The 12,890-nt window shown below is 39.7% G+C and overlaps 1 long non-coding RNA gene across 1 annotated transcript; it reads left to right on the top strand.

Annotated features, from left to right (window-relative positions):
• LOC110390058 lies at window positions 7,091-10,432 on the top strand. Its single transcript, XR_002433510.1, has 3 exons — window positions 7,091-7,169; window positions 7,437-7,607; window positions 10,089-10,432. It is a non-coding gene; the product is annotated as an uncharacterized LOC110390058 (long non-coding RNA).

Here is a 12,890-nt window from a genome sequence, read left to right as displayed (position 1 = left end):
ATACTGATACATTGCAAGCCTTTCCGGTGATGTATCATGCATCAGTTACTGCATAATTTGAGTGATCTGTCCCTTACTACAAATGTTTTACTTTCACATGCTCCAATATCTAATGCTGTTGCTGTATTTACAGATGGCTCCGGCAAGACACACCGAGCAGTGGTTCTCTGGCATGTGACTGCTACCCAATGGCAGTCAGACATGCATATCATCAATGGGTCACCTCAAGCTGTAGAACTAGCTTCGGTGGCTCAAGCTTTTCAAATTTTTGCAGAGCAAAAGCTTAATATAATAACTGACTCTTTGTATGTTACAGGTGTCATTCAGCAGATTGAAGGATCTTTTCTTAAGGAAGTTAACAACCCTGCTTTGCTTGCATAGCTCAAGCGAGTTTTGCATTATGTTTCTCACCGTATTCCTTATTTTACTGTGCATATTCAATCTCACACTATGCTGCCTGGTCCTTTAACTGAAGGCAACTACACGGCTGATATCACTGAGCGTGCTCATCAAACACTGAAATGTATTCTTAATTTAAAAAAAAGGGGGAATACAGGAAACACACCACAAGAAAGATTATGTAAGGCTTGTGCTGAATTTTTTGGATAGTGATTATACAGATACAACTCGAGTGGATCATCATTTTGGGGTCTCCCCAGTGCTCAAGGAACAACCGATGGTTAACGTTTGGAATATGGCCACAGGGCATTGGGAAGGTCCCTTACCACTGATAATTTGGGGTCGTGGATATGCTTGTGTTTCTACAGGGACTGGCCCTACATGGGTTCCAGCACAATACGTTCAGCCTCATCTCAAGGCAGAAAATAACTGGGATTGTGTGTTTCTTACTTATTGGTATTGTTTTGTAATTAGTTGTATTATAGATACTATTGTGAGTGATGAAAAATGGCTGCAATATCCGCTAGATAGTATTATAATAACAACCCTAGTAATGGTATGGCGAAGTAGGTGATTTTTCTGTGTTAGCAATGCAGCCTCGAGAATTAGAATTATTAGGCATAATCTAGGTTACTGTGTACTGCTTCTATTTTAGTAGTAGATAAAATGTGAATTGAACAGGATTTGATGTTACCAGTGCAAGAATTTATGGGAATAGCTCTTTTAGTGTAATTTTACTACCTCATTATCAGTAACTCTTGGTTATGATATCAGTTAGCCTATCAATTAGCCTTTTCTTAATTTCTGAAGACCAAACCTGGAAAGGAATCCCAGGCAAAGGGATGACCCTGTGCTATAGAATGATTAACTGTCTTTCATCCCACTAATCAGGATTTTAAAAATATGACCATGCATCACTCAAGACAAAGGTGCACGCTATCTTACTTTGATTCCACATGTGATTCTAAGATAGAATTCTGGAATATTGCCCCACAGATTTTTCAGTTCACTAGTCCCTTCAATTGGCACCTATATCAGGGGCCCAAATGCCCCTCACTGAAGAATGATCTTGGGATAGAACAAAGTATTCTGATATTTTTAAGGGAACTGATAGTTGTGTCTATAGCTGCAAATATTTTGTTTTGGAGAGGGAGCTGACCTTGGTAGTTTATTTTGCTTTGTGAACAGGTGTTCCATTTGGGCTCGGTGTAATGCACTGGCCACGCGGATGCAGTGTACAAATGGAAAAAACCCTGCAGACCCTGAGAAGAATAAAAGCAGGAGAGAGTCTGTGATGGGTGAGAGAGGAGAATTTCACCTTGAAGCAGGGGACGCCCTCCTGGCACTGCCTATCACATCCACCACTGGCATGTTTCTTCTCTCTCCTTTCCAGTGGTTTGCCACCTTTCAAGGGTCAATAAATAATAATGCACTAGCTTAGGCAGTTTCTGCTTCCCGCTTATGGGGATATCTAAAATGGATGCCTGTGTGTGTGTGAGTGTGCGTATGTTGACTGGAACTCATGACCCTCTGTGCAGCTCTAAGTGCATGGTTTGCTTGCCTCTGTTCCTGAGACATTCTGTCTCTCAGATCTAAACGTACCCTGAAACTGCACTCCTCAGCTTTAGTCACAGTCACCAAGTTAGGATGTTAGCCAGCTAAGGAAAGTAGTGCCACTAGCGATGCTCTAGCACACTTGCCCACTAAAATCGATTCTATCTGACATGCAACTCTATGAAGTTGTGCAACCATTGATTTTCTATTAGTCCAAAGGCATGGCTGTGAGCACTCTAAAAGCATGTGTTGTACAAATTTTAGTGATCATTCAAAATCAGTATATCAGAGTATACAAAAGTTGAAGATCTTCTCTAATCAGTTACAGGTACACACAGAATGGGACCCTCAGGGATTCTTTTCCAGGCTGCAGAAACTTGGGCCATGGGCCAGCCATGTGTTTATTCTTTTTTTTTAATGGGTTTAACAGTATTTCTTGTCATTATGCTTTGTTTGCCTTGTATCTTTTCTTACGTTTAACATGGTGTCAATTGAGGCCTTGATTGAGTTATGATGGTTATATTATTAATATGATTAGTGCTATTATTTTATAGAATAGTTTGCTAATAAAAAAAGGGGGGAATTGTGGAGAAGTATTTGATGGACAATGGGCATCTTTATTAGGACATGCTCGAGCAATCTCTGGAGTGTCCTTGGAGGCCTGAAATGAGGAACAGCTGCTGTGTTGCAAGGTCAAACAGCTACACCTCCAGGTTGTGCTTTATGGGACTGCTAACCACTATCTAACTGCAAGAATGCCTATGCGATGATATCTGCTGTCCAATTAGCAGTGTTGTAGCACGTGACACCTACCTGATGCTCTATAAATGCTGTAGTTGAATTGCAATAAATTAAACGCTGCGCGATAACCATATTGGTACAGCGTGTGACTTCGGCGTGCGCGTTGCGACAGATGGTATCTGATAAAAGCAGATTTTGTTTGCAATTGTAATGGCGGGCATCCTGCAAGCAGGAGCGCATCTATGGACACAGTATGGCAGCTTTTGTACCTTGTTTCCTCCCTTCCCCCCCCCCCCCTTCCCCTGTTTTGCCATTGACTGGGTACTCCAGGTTCACAATCTTATCAAAGGTTTACATTTGTTAGTTACTTGTTATCTGGTGTCAGTAGCCATCCTGTTGTTTCCAAGATGTCTCAGTGCTCTTCTTGTGGCATTGGTATGGTGATTTTCTTCAAAGCCTTTGTTAAACAAAGAGTAGCAGGGGGGTGGGGAGCTGCCAGGCCTTCCTCAATACCTTCTTCAGGCCCTCCCTAAGGCATGTCATGACTTGTCCTTTTTATTTGTGCAGGATATTCTTGCAGTGTGTGTGACAAAGTATAACATATATTTTTATGCTGGCTATAGGTAAGTTGTTGCTAGCTTATGTGATAAGACGTAAAGTTTGTTCATTGTATGAGGTGCTATTTGTGTAAGAACAGACTCACGGCTAGGGATGGGAAGATTGGGAGCCTTCTTTATGACTGTTTCTTCATTGTAAAGGGAAGTGCTAACGACCTGACGATTGGGGGTACAGGCTGCGGGCAAACATCCTGATCTGGTGACTACACTTGTAAGAACATGAACATCCTGTTTCGCCACTTTGCCTCCCCCACCCTAGATTGAGCAAACCAAGGACAAGGAAGACTGTGATTACACCTAACAACAGGGAAGCAATAAAGCGATTTGATGAACAAAATCAGGATAAAATAGAAAAGGGGGAATTGTAAAAAGTAAAAGGGTGAGGTTTGTTAATCAAATCGAAACTTAAGGATTGTTTTGTAAAAGCCCCCCCCCCCAAGTCGGGGTGATTGTAGGCAAATCGAGGACTGCTTTGTAAAAAGCCCCCTTGTCAGGACATCAGGAAACATAAACAATGTTGCAACAACGGGAACCGCTGGAGGCGGTGAAGATAACTACGAACCTTCATCCCAGACGCCAACCCCCTAGCAATGGCCCGCATACACTGGAAGGTCACGTATACAGCAACTAAGGACTGTATAAAGACGGGACTCAAACCTCGCTCAGATCGCGCGCCGTTTGTGGAAGCTGTGACTTCCCGGCCGCCCAGCACTGCGTTTGCTTGTGTTTTTGCTTACTCAATTAATAAAACATTTTTGCGAACCGATTTGATGCGGTCTAATTTATAACAGCTTATATATGTATGTTGTTAATTACTTAACTTCTCCTCCTTTAATTCTCTATTATTCAGGTCCTGTCTATCCAGCACCAAAAATTAGTAGTTTTCCAACATCAAGGGGTTTCTGATTTGTGAAGGTATTTAGTACATTTAGCTTGCCTTTAACTGAATGCCCAGAAGTTTTTCAGATGGCTGGACAGACAGGAGTTGCAGTCTTTGTGCTTACTCCATCTACCTAATCTCTATGGAAAGACCCCTGAAAAGAACTATTAGTTCTAATAAAGGACCCAAATGGTAGCATAGGCCATGAAATTAGGAAAATTCTTATCTTGTTCTAATGCAGAAGCAACATTTGATTCCCACACAGCCCACCTAATTATAATATAGGCCATGGCAGAGACTGACAAGCTGCTTTTACCTATGATTCTTCCATAACATTTCCATACTGTTAAACTGGAAAGAAAAAAAAAAAAAAAAAAAAAAAAAAAAAAAAAAAAAAAAAAAAAAAAAACAACCACAAGGAAAGAGGCTGACTCAGCAGGAAATGCTGCTGTGGAAAATTTATTCAGTTCAAGGAAAATTACTGTTAAAATTTAGCAGGAAATGAACTGTAAATCTGAGAAAGAAAAGAGAGAAATCTACCTCCTTCACCTCCTTCTACCTCCTCAGACAATCTGTCATGCTTCTCTGCCTGTATAATTAGGTGCAAGAAAAAACAACAGAAAATAACCTTTCAAAAATGTTTCAGTTTCACTGAATAAGTAACCTGTTATCAGCACTAAGACTAACAAAGATATGGTTTCCTCTAGTGCCAGTTCAGCACAGATGGAGTATGCTCCTGACTTGCAGAATCAAACTCCATAACCCGAGATTAGGTTATAGAGCAGGTATGTTTATTATGGTGCTGTGCCCACACCGTATGTGAGGGAGGTCGCCGCCCTACCAAACTCGCATAACCACAAGCAGAAATGTTAGATATTTAAAAGCCAAGCTTCTACATATTCAGCAGGTTTCCTTGGATCCATCTACATATTCAGCAGGTTTCCCCGGACCCATCTACAAATTCATCATTTCCCAGGAATTCCTTTGCATACGGTCCCTCTCCCTGGTGCATGTGCTGTAGTTCCTCCTGGTGGTCATTGGATGAAGGCTCGACGTCTTCATCACTCTGCCCTTTTCACCCCACTGCTGCTTTGCAGAGTCACTCCACCTTCGGCCAGTTCCTTGTACTGGTCCCTGCTGATAATGGAGTTTCACAGAGTTCCTTTTCTTATCTTGCCTTACATTCTACTTACCCCAGCCCCATGCAATAGTTAACCCTTCGATTGTTCCTTCTAACTCACTCCTTTGCGGCACATAAAATTCCTTTTATTCTATTCTACATTCTTAGGCCTGTCTTTCTAAGCATGATCTTGGTTAATTGAAAGCAAAGCTAGCAGCTACTGGGATTCTGCTTTTCACTCTATTCAGCAGCTATGAAGAGGCTAGGTTCATTATCATAGTATCACAGAGTCATTAAGGTTGGAGAAGACCTCTAAGATCATGTAGTCCAACCATCAATTATCTATTCAATTGTTCCAAAGGCTCAGATATATAAGAAGAGGAAGTGTGAATGCAGACAGGCCAGATTTGCTTGCTTTATATTTGGAATGGCAGTCGCTCTGGCTCCCATCTCCTTCTTTCACAAGAAAGCCCGATTAGGTGCTTAAAAAATTCTTATTCAAATGGAAATTTGGGTAGTTCGGGGGATCCTGCCGGAAGGGGGAGGGGAAGCCAGCTGAAAAACCTCTGACAAAGAACCATTCTCACATTGAAATGCTAGGAAGTGGTTGCAGAGCAGCAGTACCATTTGTGGTGACTTCATTGATTACTTAGTAGGATAAATCAAAATGAAAGGATTTTATCCTGATCCTTTCCTATTAGTAAAGTCTGGTTGCATATTATTTTGCTGCCATCGCTACTGTCAGTCCTACAACTAATCAAAGAACTCTCTTACAACTCCTAGCTGAGAGAAAACAATGCCTTATTCGTTGGAACTCTGTGCAGCAAAAGTAAACATACTTTTTGGGCAAATCTATATTACTGATTCAAAAACTCTACTACCTCCCTCCTCCGCAGTCCCAGGAAAATTTTGTTATGAAGTCAGATTCCCTTGTGAGCAATTTTAGGCAAGAATAAAACATAATGCTTCCAGTGAAACTCCCAGTGCACAGATATATCAAGGTTTCTATGATCTCTTGAAAAATAGCAAAACTTTTGTTACCGTACCACAATTTGCAACAGAAAAGTGTTTTTAAACAGAAAAAAAAAGGAATTATAAGCAATCACTTTAGATGCATAATCTATGATCTTACAGCTCCAAGAGTTAGCACAGAATTTGTATACTCTCAGAAGGAGGTATGCAAATAAATTTTCATGGTTTTTGAGTGAGGACTTTGAATATTGCAGGCATCAGTATCTGGAGGAACCATATGTACTACATTAAAGATAAGGAAGGAAAATGAAGTCAAACTGAAGACAGATGTGCCCTATCAGGACATATCAGAGAAACCATTATTATATAGAAATTTAGAGAGGAGGCAAACACTTAACTGAGAATGCTTCTGAAGACTGAGATCAAAAGTTTAGGAGCGAGAAAGACTATCAGCCTTCTTCCAACAACCCTCTGACTACCACTGACAAGACCCCCAAGGGTGACATCACATGCTGTAAAGGGGATTGTTTTACGTTAATCGGGTCTAAGAAAATGTTAATGAGTTTGAGAAAATATTTAGCATATGCATGAAATTCTGGGGAAAAATATGATTATATATGAGTGTGACCAATTAATGTAATCTGCACATAAGCCAAGGTGCACATATTGGGCAGAGCTATCCCCTATGTGTCCAGTACTGCAATAAAGGAAAACCTGCTTGACACAACTCATTGATGTGTCAAGTGAAGCTGAGAAAGCCAACAAAGTAACTTGACACGCCAGTGAGTTATGTCAAGCAGGTGTTCCCTTCATTACAGTGCTGGGTGCATGGGGGATCGCTCCACCAGCATGCACACTGAGAGAAGCAGCGACTACATTTTTATAGGTATAACTTATACATATTAATTACATTCCAAGGACATGGCAGAAATTCCAAGAAATAATTAATATACTGTCCCACCCTTTCAGGCATGCATCCTAAATACATGGTGGGGGTCTCTGGTGGTTGTGGGATGGGTTGTGGGTGGTCAACTAGTAATCATCCTCGCTGTGAATTACTAACCTTTTAAGGGGGGAGGATAGCCCAAACCGGCTCTCACTGGTGTTGTGTTGAACTCAGGCATCTGTTTTGCTGTGTTATCTTCAACAACAGGGCATCTATTCTACTTTCTTATCTTCACTTGACAACAAGTTCCACAGCCTCCTCCTCATTCTGTTCTTGAGCTTACGTTTACACAAGCCTCCTGTCCTTCAGCTTATATCTGCTCAAGTGATGCAAAAGTCTGTTCTCACAATGTGGAAAAGCTGCTCTTATGATTCACAGGTAAATCTACCAATATTCTTGGCATCATTTTGTTGTGGAGCATTGTGACTGTGTTACATAACAGGAGACAGATCTATTACAGAACGTTCCTGCCTACAAAGACCACTCCATGAGGCTGATCAGAACCAGTAACAACTAGTCTTTTGGGGCTGTAGTCAGCAAAGCATCCCACAAAAGAAACTTTTTGTCCCAAATAACATAAAAAGACCAGAGAGGTCAAGTAAAGGACACACCAAGATGACCATCACCAGAGAAAGACGGAGGCGGAATGCTATGTTAATGATTTTGGGGAAAGTATCGAATATGTATATACTGTCAGTGAAAACCTTCGCTTATGTAACATAAGTCATGTATATAAGCTGAAGATCTTTCCTGCCAGGTGTGAAAATTTAGGTGGAGTGATCCTCCGTGCATCTGGCATTGCAATAAAGACTGCCTGCTTCTTAATACCACATTGGTCTTGAGATGAATGAAGAAAGGATAAGATGTCCTTGTAAAATAAGATAAGACTGATAAATGGAGGCTGAGAAGAACTAGTTAAATTTGTCTTGCAGGTATATGGCAGGAGATGCTAGATTAGCACCTGTTTGTAAATTTTGTTAGCTTGACAGAACAAAGAGTAATGGACTTCGTCAAACAGGACACAAACTTTCTCAATCAAAGTTTGTCTCATGTCAAAGTTTGTCAAAACAACAAACTCTGAATCCAGGTATAAAGTAAGTATAAACAAAGGAAATGAAGTGGGGTACATATTGGAGGGAGATTATAGCAGCATGGTAGGCAAACTGAGAAGAATGTGAACTCAAAGTACACTAACCAACAGGAAAAGGGGAAAGGAGGAGGGTTCATTAATAGCATCAGGGTATAGGGAATAAGAGGTTGTGACCTCTGACGAGTTGAGAGATGTTACTGGGAAATGCCCCCAGTAGACTCTCCCCATATTTGAAAAAAGAAAGCTAAAAACTCCTATGTCTCTTTTTGGGATAAAGATAATTGAGCAAGCCTATTTGAACAGAAATTTTTCCAACAGTCTTAAGGAGTTCTCTTTCAGACTGGAGTTTGGCTGATAACAGTTTATGCTCAGTTTTCACAAATTCCTTGTTAAAATACTACAACAATCATCAAGATAAGAATACCAACCTACAACAAAGTATTCAAGAAAGGATCATAAACATGAAAATATTTGTATAAAACTGTAGAATGTAGAATATCCCTGGCTTCAACTGGTACTTCAAATATAATCATAGTGATGCACTATTTATTAAATTATGCCATCTGCTTTTTGGAATCTTTTGCTCTATTAATGTTTACACTTGATATTTAAAATAATATCAATTACATTTTCTAACTCCTTGTTTGAATTTTGAATTAAAGTATTGGGGGACATAGCCTCTTTTTTATCCCTGTACCCCCAGCATTTGTGAGCCCTTTCCCCATTGGCTGAGGTACTTGGTGTTCACATACTTCTTGATTCACCTATCAGCCATCCCCCCCAGTAGGTATCCTCCTTTGTTTCTACATACTTTGTAATCTGGATTCAGAGCAAACAAGATTTACATGCAAAGATAAGTTTGTTTAACTAGATCTTTGTGATCAAAACTCTTCAGCTTTTTCTTTATCCCATCCCCGCAGGGACCTCCTATCCTTCCTTTGTTCTTCCCAAATTTCAGCTTATTTTGCAAGGACACTTTATTGTTTGTTTGTTTGTTTTCCTTCAAGGATAAATATTAATGTTTCAGTGTCCAAACAATCCTAACTCTTCCAGCAATATTATTTCTTCTAAATATTATATAGCATAATCTGTCATGGTATAATATTGTTTAAAGCAGCATGCAGTTAAGTAATTTAAGTACAAAACAAATCCATAAAAAAGAAAACAACCAAAACCACATGCAGAGACAAGCACCCTCTATAAGGCGCTAGTAAAGGAAATACTAGTATTTTGTAACCTGCTCCCTTTATAACAAGAAGTTAGGCCGTTCTTATGAAAAGAGTACCAGCTTCTCATGGTAATTTATTGCAGCTGCTTATTCCTTAAGTGCTAATCTAAACAAAATAACAACTGTGTGACTTTTCTCTAGAACTCATGCTTTCATAAGAAAAAATACTTAGTTATTTTTCATTTTTTAATTTATGTTTCAGACAAAAACTGACCAAAATTGAGAAGATGTTCTTCAGAGATTGCACCAATACCAGAAAAAAAAAAAAAAAAAAAAAAAAAAAAAAAAAAAAGTCAGATATGTGGGGTGATCTAGGCTGTTTTGTTTAGCAATAGGGATCAGTATATTAGTTTAAGGACCAATATATTAGTTTAGCAAAAGATATCAATGAGTGCTAGTTCTAAAACTTTCCATTTCAGCTTTGCTTGGTGTGTGAACAGCCTTGGTTTTTTTCAACTTGTGTGAACAGCCTTGTTTCCCTCAACAATTCTGCTTCATGAGAAGCACTGGAGTCATAAGGGGCTACTTTTATCTTTTGCAGCCACCAGGTACACGGACATTTTTCTCAGATTTTCACACATATTGTTTTGGAAATCGCTCATTATGGCCCAACAAGCAATGGAAGTTTGCCAAATTGGGGAAGAACAGCTAAAGGTCAGCCAAAAGTCTCTGTGATGAAGCTGCTGATGGAAACATGGGGAAAAAGGAAGTGGTTGAAGACCACCACAGACTGCTACCAGAGGGACATTTATATATAATACCGAATTCTTGGAAAAAAAGTGAATATGTATGTCAATGTACTGACTTGCGGAATCAAACTCCATAACCCGCGATTAGGTTATAAAGCAGGTATGTTTATTACGGTGCTGCGCCCACACCGGATGCGAGGGGGTCACCGCCCTACCAAACTCGCATACCCCTAGACAAAAGTGTTAGACATTTAAAAGCCAAACTCATACATATTCATTGAGCCCGGTTACATATTCATTACTTTTCCTCCCCTTTGCGCATGCATTGTAGCCCCTTCTGGTGGTCGCTGGATGAAGGCTCGACGTCCTCCTCCCCATTCGGTGGGCGTTCTTGGATGAAGTCAGGAGTCTTCATCTTGACCTTTGTCCCAGGGGAGGCTCTCCTATACTCGTTCCCCCTTCACTGTTTTCCTGTTCTTCTCTTACTGACTTGCATCAATCTGATAATGGAGAGCTAAACTAAACAATGTCTGGCAGTGAAGACCCAACCCAAGGCCGCTGACTCCCTAATTCATCTGGCAGTGAAGATAAGCTAAGCAATTTAGTGGACAGTTAAACTAAGACCCAACTCAGGGCCCCTAATTTAGTGGACAGTTAAACTAAGACACAACTCAGGGCCCCTAATTTAGTGGACAGTTAAACTAAGACCCAACTCAGGGCCCCTAACTCCCTAATTCAGTACTGCATATGTATGTTTTAACTGTTTAAATGTAGAACCTAAACTCTGAGAGAGCATGTTTGTTTTGTTGTCTTGTATGTATCGTGAAGAATAAAGTAATGCCACTTTCTAACACTGCATAGGAGTTAGAGAGTTTTATTCCCAGATTTTGGATGACGGGACAATTACATTTCTCTCAATGCCTTGCTTCTCTTTGAAGAGATTCAGATGAGTACACATTTTATGAAACAAAGATTTGTTCCTGTAATTGAAGCACTGGACTGGAAGAGCTGTCTTTACCACAGAATCATTGCGTAGCCTTAGGCATGTCTTTGCCTTTCAGTCCCGCTCATCAAACTCAGATAGCATTTTTTCTCCTGGCACTGCTAATACATTTTTGTTTGTGGTTTAATACATGAAGGGTGTTTCTAAAGTGCCTTTACTCTGAAAGTTTATAACATGTAATTGTGAATGTTCTGAAAGGTTCCAAACTCCATATTTGCAACAAAAGTGAAGGTGAAGGTAAAGGTTCCTTTTTTTTTTTTTTCCCTAGTCCTTGTAGTTAATTACAGTATGCACCTGTATTGCTAAAGAACCAGTAGAAACTGAACAACAAACATTTCTGCCATGAGGAGAGACACATCTCAGTGATCATGTTGCCACTAGTTCACCAATTAAACCACAAGCAGCAGGTTTTGTCCCCCAAGCATATGTAGAATGCACTGAGTCCACCCACTGGGGCAAAGCATCAGGATGTGATCTGGCAGATGGTATCTCACTGGAGGGCAAACAGGACAAGCCCAATCCGTAAAACTTCGTCAAGTGCCATCACATTTTTAATTCAATAAAGACACACGTCAAACTGATCCAAATTGTTTCAACACTCTGGAATCTACTTTTCTTTAATTTTCATTTCGCAAAATAAAACATTTCAGCTTGCTTGTAATCTCTGGATGAAGAGGTCAGAATATTAACAAGTTTCATGATCTGTAAATAACAGGTTTTGACATGTTGTATTCTAGACAAAGCCTAAATCTTTTCTTCCCTCATGATGCAAGTATTTCCATTCTGTCCTATTTCCCAGAACCAGGGATAAACAAAAGCACATGAGAATACTTTCAAAGGGACAGACATTTTCAGTAACATTGAAAAAATGTGCTTTTGTGCAGTTAGACTTTCCAAAACATGCATAGTTTTTTTTTTAGCATTTCTTGAGTAAAAGAAAAAAGAAAAGTGACATATGTTCTTAATTACTGACAGTGTTGAGGTGTTATATTTTTTATATTTGGCTTTCATTTGATTTATAATAGTCTGAAAATATTAACTACACAATTAAAATATCTTCTTTATCTGAATCATAAGAATTAGAGCAGTTTTAGTTTATATAGCACCATCTCCAGCAGTAGGCAAGGGCAGAGAGCAAACAGCAAGACAGCCAAATGCTGATTCTGCCCCTACACACACTTACATCTGCCTGTGATCTACAGGTCTGGGTCGTTGTGAGCTACGGTCAATGTCATTGTGTTCAATAGATCTGGGCATATTTTTATTCCACATATAAGAGCCTCTTCACATGTACAGATGATTTTGTGACTTCAGTAGTGTTACATACATCTGCAAACTGAAATGCTAGAGGACAGAATCATGTCACGGGTATAAGGCAGGTAAAAGTGCATTCCAACTTTTTGGTTTTGAATTTAAGTGTCATTAATGTTGTTTTGAAGAGGTAACCATTTTGAATTTAACCATTCTTGAAGAGTGTTGGAGTATTCTAGAATTCGGACCTCTTTTCAAGAGCCCTTTTAGTAATGAATTTGAAAACTGACAAGATGTTCAGCCTTTGGACTTCGAAACAGCCTTTGTTTCAGCAACATACAAGAATTCATCCACAAAAATACAACATATTTCTGTCAAATAGATCATGTGTATTGTAGAT

Source organism: Numida meleagris, chromosome Z (genome assembly GCF_002078875.1).
Source record: "Numida meleagris isolate 19003 breed g44 Domestic line chromosome Z, NumMel1.0, whole genome shotgun sequence".
In the NCBI taxonomy this organism is placed as follows: domain Eukaryota; kingdom Metazoa; phylum Chordata; class Aves; order Galliformes; family Numididae; genus Numida; species Numida meleagris.
The sequence above is the reverse complement of the archived record's forward strand: the minus strand, read 5'-3'. Positions and strand labels throughout refer to the sequence as shown.